Source organism: Dermacentor silvarum, chromosome 7 (assembly GCF_013339745.2).
Source record: "Dermacentor silvarum isolate Dsil-2018 chromosome 7, BIME_Dsil_1.4, whole genome shotgun sequence".
Classification (NCBI taxonomy): domain Eukaryota; kingdom Metazoa; phylum Arthropoda; class Arachnida; order Ixodida; family Ixodidae; genus Dermacentor; species Dermacentor silvarum.
Genome location: NC_051160.1, coordinates 187,541,580 through 187,552,566, shown reverse-complemented (window position 1 = coordinate 187,552,566; position 10,987 = coordinate 187,541,580). Strand labels below are relative to the sequence as shown.

Here is a 10,987-nt window from a genome sequence, read left to right as displayed (position 1 = left end):
GTTCTTCTCCGTTCCCTCATGTCCTCTTCATGCCCTGAGTAAGATGGCGGCGGTGACGTTTCTTAACTTTCAAGACATGATTTCCACTCCATTAGGTCGTTTTAAAAACCTCTTTATCTGGTATAGGAATAGTACCACTTAACCCACATGCCGAAGTTTATGTACAAAAAGCAGTGCTTCTTGTGACGTACCAGGTCCTGCTACATGAATAGCTGAGAGGAATCTAAATCATCACTATCATAATAGATTTACTTAACCATCTACAGGTCTTTTGTGTAAGAAACATAATACAATGATGTGGTTCGCCTGATCACTCTACGAATAAATCACTGGCAGATAGAAAAAATATCAGTAGTCCCTTCCCTGTCGAGGAAATCGTGGTAAGCGAAGCTTGTGTATTTTTTCGGTGTTCCTCTGAACAAATTGCACTGACGAGTACCACGTTGTGCTCGAACCACAACCGGTCACACGCACTGCCACTGGGTCCAAAGTTCCGATTGACAAAATCGCATTGAAACCTGGCCGTCGCACCGGGGAAGTTGGCTCTAGCGTTTCCGAGGCGTGCACCACCTTTGTCGGGTTCCTGGAGGGCAAGACGACGCTGACCTTTGGCGTCAACAGCGCGCTCCCTCAACTCGCAGTCCGCGGCTCTTTGCGGACGTTTTGCCTGGGCTTCGGAAACCCTCATGCCAGAATGAGCACGCCGACGACGAGCCCTTTCCCGAGCGCATTTATTGTCGGTGAATTTGCATAAAATTTCAAAAAACTAAATCTGTCCGTTATGTAAGACAATCAATGGCTCATACCCCCTGAAGCAATGGCTCGTACCTCCGTGAAATTCTACGATAGAATGATTAGCGGCAACGCAGCTAGGTGTAGAAGCAGACGACGACGACGAACGCTGGAGCAGTGGCACGAGCACGTGCTACGCACGAGCCCCCTGTGTAGCTCTGATAGCAGGTGTTTTTTTTTTTTTAGGGGCGAAGCTCCTTAGGGTGTGGGTCTGTCCCTCCTCTGTAGTAGTAGTCGTCGTAGTCGTCGTAGTAGGTAGCCACGTCTACTTTTATAAGAAAAAAAAATTCCGAGAGTTGTGGCCGTAGCGGAATCGAACCAGGGACCCCTCGCTTCTGAACCCGTGGCGCTAGCCACTACGCCACGAAGCGCACATGGATAGACGCACCCCGATGGCAATAAATACCCAACATTAACGAAAGACTGCGCGTTTCTAACGCGTTTGTGCTAGCGCGTTACGGCCCGTGCAAGAAGCTGGTGTAAGACGCTGTGGGCCTCCGCCTTACCCCCGTATTCATAAACGCTGATGGCGTCGGCAAACGCGGTGCACGTTCCGGCATGTGTAAACGGCTGCGTAAGACGCTGTGGCCTCTTCCCCTTAGAGTACTGCACGTTTCTAACGCGTTTGTGCTAGCGTCCCCTTAAGCGGGAGATGGTGCAATTATAATGAAGAGCGCTGTTATAAAATAGGAATGACGTCACATATGGCGCGTGTCATTGGTGGAAGTCAATCGTTCGATTTAGTGCGGCGAGACTGGGCGAATTACACGGAAGATTCACGGTTTACCGATGATTCCCTCCGGAGCTTCGCCCACTCATCATCATTCACCCCGTGGATATGCGGTGTTTTTTTTTAGCATTACATCGCCGGCGCTGGCTAGCGAATACAAGCTTCGCTTGAAAAGGAAAGACCGTGGAGTGCGTTCAGTGAGCTTTTAATGCTTCCAGTAAACTTAGGTATTCTTTATATCAACCACAAATAGCTATAGGTGGCACACATAATTACGCACTGTTGAGAAATATGTTAATGATGCATGCTTTTCTCCCGCGGTTTTGCACGCTGCAATAATCAGGGGTTTTTTATTTTTAGGAGTCCTCATTATAACATAATCATAAAATTTCTAATTATTGTGCACAGGTATTGTAGTGTTTCCGTCTGTTCAAAATTCGTTCCTGAACAAATGGCTTAGGACGAAGGTATACAGCGTGTAGGAAGTAACTTTAACGAAAGATTTAAAAAAATTAAGTGCCATTTCCTTCTGTGAAGGTAGATGACCAGCCAAGATGTGTATGGGGTGACTGACCGCTGCTCCGGTGAAACGTTCAAAGATTGCGGGATCAAGCCCGCACCGACGGTTCGTATTTTTTTTCGCCTCGTGGTCCTGGTGGGTAGGCGTTCACTTAGCGTTCGCGGCCCGCTCATCGTCGCTGGTCTTCTTCCGTCGCGACCACGCCCATTCTCTTTTCTGTTCACGCCGTCGTTCTTGGTAGGAACGCTGTTCTATTTCAGACCATACAACACGCGGCCTCCCCATCTCGCAGTCAGAGCAGAACAGAAGAAATGAGCCTACGTAGGGTTTGACGTCCCGCGATAGAAGGCACTCAGATTGAATAGTTTCAATAGACGGGATGGCGTACACACGTATGGTGCGAGCGTAGATATGTCCGACGCGAGTCAAAGTGTAGTATCTGTTCTTATTAGCTTAACATCTGATACGGTTTGTGTTTGGCCCAAAGATATTGGGCCAAACACAATGACCACAATGGCGGAGTACTTGAAGCCTGCTTCACCTCCAACGCGGGTCGGCCTGGTATTGTACTATCTTCGGAACTTTTGGTCTACGGACATCGAACCGCTGGAATCTAGCCATATACCGCTTCGGTGTAAGAAAAGCGCGCGCCGACAGTGGCGAAGTGAGCCGCTGAGGCTCTAGGCATCGGCTTCACAGTGCATCACCTTCCATGCTGGCAATCGTAAAAGAAGGGTAGCCGTCTTTGATAAGTTGTTCTTTCGCTCGAAGTATGGTTGAGAGCGCTGCAATACGTAGGGCATATGCGAAGTCACGTGATTTTATTTCTTTTTTCGCGGGATTTCTTGAAACACCGAAAAACAATCTTCGCGCAGCATGTACGTTGCCACACAAAAAAAGGATAGGTTGTTTCTGAAGCCCCTGAACAAGATAATGAAACACACTTTGAGCTAAAGTAAATACTAATGTTTTTGAATATTTCGTCTCAGTTAATGAACTATTTAAGCGGAATATAATACATATTTTGAGGAGCACGATATGACGGCAACACATATGTCGTTTGTTTCACCTAGCTGCGGTTAACGACGTTGTTTAAATCGTTGGTTCAAGTTACCTGGAACACACTGTATATTCGCATCCCGCATACGCAAGCATGAAAAAATGCATTTCTCATTGAATGTGGTGCTTCAAAAACCCTGCGATATATTGTAGTACTTTTGTCAATGTCGTGGGGAGCCACAATATTTATTTTGCGTAGACATTGTGTGCGATGTTGTCCAAGCGACTTGATTCTCGTAATCATATTGGGGTAAGAAAAAGAAATACCAAACTAGGGAAAATGATCCTACGCATGTAAGGGTAGCGAATACACAAGTCTAAAATAACCGCCAGCATTCTGACCAAGGGATGTACATTTTTTTACGGAAGAGGTGTTCTTGCTTCGGCAGCGTTTCATATACCTCACCCTACTGGAAGGGGTGACGAGAAAACGCGCGTGAACATTTACTTTCTGCTGTAGCAAATAAATTATTTATATTATCTATTGAATACAGATCCTTACGTATAAATATAAAAAAAAAGAATTCATAGGCGACTCCAGTGCGTTGTTGCGTTTACATATTCGGCTGCATTTCAAATAAAGGTTTTAGCAGGCTTCACTTGTTAAAATGCAACACTCAGATGATGTGATGGCATGCTCAATTAAACATAAATTTTGAAGTATGCGAGGTGCTTTCTGTATTTTAAACACAAGGCCAGCTATGACAAAAAAGCAAGGTCAACATTGTAACTGTAAGCTTATGGCACTCGCACAAAATAATCGATTCTGGCTGAACGCAATCTCTCCATGAGGTTTGCTTTTAATTCAATCATCAAATAAATGTTCCGAAACCGTATTGGAGAAGACACCTTTATCTAAAATCTGTAGTGGTCACTCTAAGAGAGAAGGAGATACAGAGATGAACACTTTATTTGACATCAATTAGAGAGTGACTCGAAGCCCTCAGTGCAACGCCTCATTGGTATCGTTCTTCCACGCAGCGTTGATGAACTCTCCCAAGTGCACCTCTGCTGTAGAAGAAATAGCCTGTGTCAGTCAAGCAGGCGATTGGGTTTGAAGTATGAATGGTGATTCCGAGATTTTTGCTGTTTGGACTAAATGCGACATACACTGTCTCTGGCATCGGCCCAATTTTGTATAACATCGGCTTGCAAGGGGTGGTCACGACCATTATGGCATGATGACGACTGTATAATGACATCGCAGTGGCATCAATGAAATGATGACTAAAAATTATTTCAATGGAACGTCGAAGGCGCAATGACGACGACGGTTGTCTGATTGCTCTCATGACGTGGAATGTGCCGGTTCGAAGTCAATTCTGGAAAATATCTCAACTCCATCGTGCTACTTGCTGGAAACTGGGTTGGCCTTGTCAGTCCCTCCGTCCGTTCGTTTACGCTGATGAGGAGCGTTATCGTCACCGATGTTAATATACAGTTTTGGTTTAGCGTTTCTCGACTTACATATGCTAAACGCAAACACTTTACGGGACGTTAGGGTGTGCGTCGCTTAAGGACTTTAAGTTTAACGTTCCGTGAACGTAAACGTAGTATGAAACGTAAGCGGACGTAGCGCCATCTCTTGCCTAAATCAATGATAAATTCCCGTCTTGGCTACAAGCGAGTCACATGTAGCCGAGGAAGTGGCCAATCCGTTTATGTGTGTGCGAGAACGTCGCGAAAACGATTCAGCAGCAGGTTCTGCGTCGCACGACCTGTTCTTGTTCACAAACTCATGTAGTGCTCAAGTGTTCTTTGGGACCCTTTTTGCTTGGCTTACCTAAGCTGGCACGACATGTATCGAAGCAATTACAATGCTCGAGCGCGAACCAAGGCCCAGGTTGTATGCAGCCAGGAATGGGCTCCTCAACATTGATGCCATCTCAGACCACACGTTCCGTCGCCAATTGGGGTTTGAAAAAGTTGCAGTGGCTTAGCTCGGCTATGCCAGGATATACGTAGCGTTAGCAAAGGTTCAGCTGATTATTCTTCGCTTTCCTGGTTGTCTCCTACGCTCAACCGCTAATTGCCAGGCAACTACTTCGGGATCCGATGAGTCAAGCTTCTCCGTTCTTCTGCGCTGTTGAGCAGCATTTGCGCTCTCCTTCTCCATGGCTATACCACACTGGCAAACGCCAGTCAGAAGCGCAGCGGCTCCAGCGCAGTGTCAGACGGCGACGGCACAGCGAGCGCGCGCCGGCGCCAGTGCGTCTACCACGGCTACGACGTCACTCCTCTGGAATGCGCAGACCGGCGGCGGTGAGTCGCGCGCGGCGGCGGCGGAGTGCGCGAGAGGTGCCGGCTCCGGTGGCTCCGGTGCGCAAGCCGTGTGACATGACTGATCCTTGCGCATGCGCAGCACGGCTCTTGATGTGCCACGCGAAACGGGCTTGGCTAGGCCAGTGTAGCTCACGCTACAAAGCAGGACTTGCCTGTTCTTGTGAAAGCGTTGCAAGTGACGGACTAGATGACAAGCGCTCAAGGAGTGAGAGTGTCTGCCCAGGAATCCCTGTGCATGTGCTTGCGTCGCATGGCCTACCCGAACCGCCTGTGTCACTTAAACATCTTCGGTCGCCACTACAGCTGTCATTTCAAGTGTGTCGAACAAAATGATGTTCCACATTTCACATATCTTAGGAACTTTCAAACAGTAAAAGAGACACGGAGCTACTCACATTTCAAGCTGAAACGAACAGACGACATGCAACTATTCCAATACGGTGTTTATTTTTTGCTCACCGTCTGCTACAGGTGGCATACGGTGAGCGTCGTGATACAAAGAAGCGGTGAACTGCGCTCCAGACGGGCCGGTCGGCGCACCTACCCATCTAGACATCATGATGTAATTTTGTTTGTTTTTCTGTTTACATTCTGCAGAATCGAGGCTGCCCACTTACTTTCGAAGAAATGCTCGGTCGTTCTTGTCGAAAATCGCTAGCAGAAGTTTGCATCTCCCACGCAAGGTTCTTCCGCTGAACACCTTCATCGTCGCAAGTTCCACGTTTTTCGCAATCTTTCGCCATTTTGATGGATTTCGAAGTCCGTTGCAAGCATTCACTTCACGGAGAAGAGCTAAATCGTCTTTCTCAGTGAAGCGAAAGCGTGTCATACCTGTTGCTGGTACAGCCTCCATTTTGTAGACTGTTTTCCAAGAAGAAACTCGCGTTACCATTGCACCGCCAGCGACTTTGAGTTACGCCAAACCTGTCCAAGACAAGGCAATCCATTAGCATCCATCCTTGTGTTGCTATACGGCAACGTATGCGGACGCGTCGCATTAGGCCTACGGTCGCCGGAATCGCCGAACGATCTCAGAAATTGGGCGCGCTGTTCGCCCAAAACTAACGTTTCAGGTGAGTTTAAAGAAAGGAAAAGCTCATTTATATAGTTACTGGTGATCTACGCGAGTGAGAGCACAACCATCACGAGAATTCATGCTGAAAAGGGGGAGACAGTGGTGCCGCCATGTTTGACAACGTTATTTCGTAGCGCCCGTAAAAATTACCAACGTTAAATTGGCCAAATAACGTACGTTATCATAGCGCACGTAAATCTCAGAATTCAAATAACGTTCAGAGCATGCGCCGTGATGACGATGCTATTCTTTACGTACGTAATGCGTTTACGTTTGCTTGCAAACGCTAAACTTAAACGGTCTAATGACTTGTCATACAGAAGTTAATCACCGCCATTGCAGGAAACAGTAAAACTTTATCCATGATGGCCACTAGTGGTATACAAACACGTGTCATTGCACCATCAGCGGCTTCAGTATCTGACACGCTACCTACCTTTAACCAATTTTCTACAACGAATGGAAACAAACCTGAAAATATATTACAGAGCGCATCGTCACGAACTCAAAACTCTTGTTAACACACATATCCGCCTAAGGCCCCTTGTACAATCCATTGCCTTCAACGTTTTACGAAATTCACTCGGAAGTGATTATGCAAAATATTCATTCTGGCGATTAAATATGGTGTATCTGTAAAGGAGTCAACTGCTAGCGAGAAATTTCACACTTAATTGATATAGACCTCGGTGTCGTCCCAGACAACCGAAAGCAACCTTGAGCCGTGTTTCTAAATCACTGAAAAAATACCGAACGCAGCAGCAACATGTCAATGTACTACACGTAGTGCCTAATTCATTTCTGCGTTTTGGCAATCAAATGCAGTTTTTACCACAGTAAACATGAGGAGATGATGGAGATAATTATTTTTTCACGTACATGAAGATGCAGCATTTGGAATCAAACCACGGTATTTAGAGAAAAAAAATTCTCACGTTCATAACATAACAGTAACAAAAATGCAGCCATTTCCCCGAAGTGAAATACGCCGAAACAATGAAGCTGTGGTCGTTCTGTTTCTGCGATTGTCCCGTATATTTGTTTTTTTCGCTGTGGTAGTCTGTTTTAGACAGAAGAAACGACCACTTCTCCACACCACCATATTTTACTTCGTGGAACTGGCTGCATTTTATTAGTGAGACATGATCACCAAGGTGTGGTAAAAAGTACTTTTATTCACTGTTTAATCCCTAGCATTGCGTGGGTTTTCACAGGTGTCATGCCGGTTTTTTTTTTTTTTGCCTTGTGATCGCTGTGGTAGACATTCAGTGTGGACCCGAAGCGTCCCATTCCCCCAACGGGCTAAGAACGCCGTCGCGCGTGGAATCCCACGCGTCCCATTCCCGCAATGCGCTAGCAACGCCGTCACCCGTCGACGCCAACGCGTCCCATCCTCAGCAAGCAGAGCCATTAGGGCAAGCGAAGCGGCCGCGAATGCACAGCTTGCTTCGCTGTCGTCGCCTCCGCCGCCCAACGCGCCTCTCAGCTCCTCCTCTGCTGGTCACGTGACCTGCCCTCCCCCACCGCGGCTCTCTTCCTCTCCTAGTCATGTGACCTCCCCAGCTCTGCTCCTGCTTAACGACGGCAGTCATTGACGGTGGTAGTGAATTCTTTATTTCGCCCAAAAAACAGAGGACCCGTCCAAAGACCGGTTGCGCTGGCTTAGAGGAGGTCGGCGGGGATCCTTCGGGATTCCGCAGCCTCCACCGCACGCTGGATGAGCCGGCGTTCGTCTGCTGGCTCGGAGGTACCTTTACAAGCCGCAGCTCGCCGTCGACGCCGCGCGGACAGTTCAGATCGTTCTCGTCAAAACAAGGCGAACAGACTGCCCGAAGACCCTGTTGTGCGTGGTGCCAAAATGGGAGCTACTCTTGAGCCGCTCTACCAGCTTACGGGGTGACTGTGGTGCGTGTGCCGCGCAGGCCTGTGACTTTTTGTAGGAAACTTTGTTCTGCATTCGAGTACCAGCGTTAGAGGCTTTAACAGGCGACGCTATACCGGATGTCGAAGAGGTTTCTCGCATTGCATAAAATCTGTTCTTGAAAAAGCTGTGGTGTATCGCTGTGGAACTTGTCATCATGATTGTCCTAATAACAGCGTGGGTGGGACAAATGAGGTGTATTGGACCATTGTGACCATGCGCATCAAACAATGCACATAGACACACTTTAGGATTAGAACCCTCTGTTGGACGAGTATGAACATCTCCTAACAGGCTCTCTTAGCCTGTCATCGTCTCTGCCTCCCCTGTGATTTGACGTTTGTATATTCATCAAGATTTCTGGCACGTCGGCACTCACGTAGTTTTCCCTAGGCACTATTTTGTTCCTTTCGTGCACATCGGCTGTCTTTATTCCACCAGGGTACACGTATTTTACCTGACTGCTCACTCCCAAAAGGATTCCCAATAACATTTCATTCTATGTCAGAAAAAAGTGGGGACGATCCAAGCGCTAAATCAGTGGAAGAGTATGATTAATTGTCACGGGGTTTCACAAGTACACGGGAGAGGCGGAATTCTATATGACAATATATACAGGCTGCTGCTACCACAGAATGGCTGACAGCATCTCACGCGGCATGTCTCGTCTTCTTTCTTTTCGCGTTGCACAGCAGTCCTTTAACAGCAGGCTAGTACGCAATGCCTCGTAACAATATGATGGAGATAGTAGTAAGATCACTTCATCATAAAGAGTCATGCACTGGAGTTAATACAAGCTTTTTTTATGAGTCGGCCTCGTGCGTTGCACTAGGATTCCCTCCAAAGACTGTTGGGCGCATGAAAGCCTTCATAAAAGATTTATTAGGTGTTAGGATGTGACAACAATTTTTCTGGCATGGACTACTCCTTTCATTTGTAACTTTCCACCTGGATATTTAGGTTAAATATCCAACTAGTGGACATGTTATTTTCGTCTACTACTGAAGTGCTGACTGGCAGGAAGCACCTGTTTCTTTGTCACCCATACTTAAGCCCAGCCAACCAGAACTTGAGCAGCCCACTAACTTGACATGTCCACTGGGTGAGCACTCACAGAATAACCCCCTCCCCCCTCTGATATAATAAATTCCTCGTGCCTAAAGCGATAGGTAATAATAAAATTACAAGAAGAATGACTCAGGATGCAATGGCAAACGAATTGTGCACGCACGTCCTACTACTATTCGCGAAGCTGCGCATCCACTTTTAGAAAAAAAAGAACACGCAATGCTCAGTCAGATCCACTAGAAATAGGCGACGAAAAGCACTACTTTAACATGAGCGGTATAACATGGATACCAATCAAACGTTACACAGTAGAAGGGGATAAAAAATGTCACAGTTTCGCCCTAAGGGTGAAGCAATGAATGCGATAGCAACACAGCAATGTCATACGAAGTAAGGTGAGCGGCTTTGGTAGCAATATGAATTGTAGTAAACATGAGCTGATTAAGTAAGCAGGTGTGCTGCGGCGTAAGTAGACCGACATGAAGAGAGACTCGATGACCACGAGAAGGCGCGTGTGAAACGGTGGTGTCGATGAGAAGCGCTTCCCGTGGGCAGCACGTGCGAAGGGACACACCTGTAGCGCTGCACTGCCGATCCGGGCAGCATTGCATGTGTAGCGCGCGTTGGAAAATGTGGCCCGACTATTACTAACTGTGGTGTGAGCGCGCACGAACAAACATGAATAGATCACACTGAATGACTGCAGACGACGACTGTCAAAACGCTGGCAGCAAGCGCATATACGCCGCAGCGGGCGAAGGTACGTGTGGTCTATCGCTTCAACGCAAACTGAGCGGCGAATGCACATCGCATAAAGGTCAGAGCCGTGTGGAGATAAGAGACGGTGCGAGCGAGCGACGAGCGCGGTTGTTGGCAGAGTAGAAATGCTTCCCCCCCCCCCCCCCCCCCCGCTCCCTCCGGCGCTCGCTTCCCACTTCCTTGCTTGCGCGTGGAAGATTGAGTGCGTTGGCTCTCCGTGACAGCGTGCGTTCCCGCACGCTTCCGCTCGGGCATACGGCGCGCGGCGAAGATTTTATCTATACGGAACTTCACGGCGACGCCGACGGCAGAAATTCGGTGGAAGTGTCCATATAATTGCTATCACAATAATAATTAAGTTTACGTTCACCAGCCCTAAAGACGCAAGTGGTAATCTTTTCAGTCCTTTTTGTTAGAAAAAACGTGTACTAAACCGGCGAAAATGTAAACGCAAAGCACAGATTTTTTTTCTTTCATAGTGCGAAGGCGGCTCAGGAAAATGGTATTTTTTTTCTATTGCAGATAGTCCCAAAACAGAGCCAGAAGAAAATGCCCTACCATATGACCCCCAGAACTATTCTTTCATGATATTTTATTGTTCGGACTAAAAGGAACAAGCATACCTGGGAGTAGGAACGAGTGTGGTCACTCATCATTTCCGCCAATAGTATTTCTGCGCTTTCTGTAACGCATGACAGAAACTGCAAATTTGCTCCGTAACGCTTGGGAAACACGCACAGCCAAGTTTACAAGTTAGGTTATGGCTAATTTTATCAAAAC

At 47.3% G+C, this 10,987-nt stretch overlaps 1 non-coding gene across 1 annotated transcript; it reads left to right on the top strand.

Moving 5' to 3' along the window:
- The first annotated feature begins 2,451 nt into the window (after positions 1-2,451).
- LOC119459790 (U2 spliceosomal RNA) lies at positions 2,452-2,640 on the top strand. Its single transcript, XR_005193807.1, has one exon. It is a non-coding gene; the product is annotated as a U2 spliceosomal RNA (small nuclear RNA).
- Positions 2,641-10,987: the final 8,347 nt, after the last annotated feature.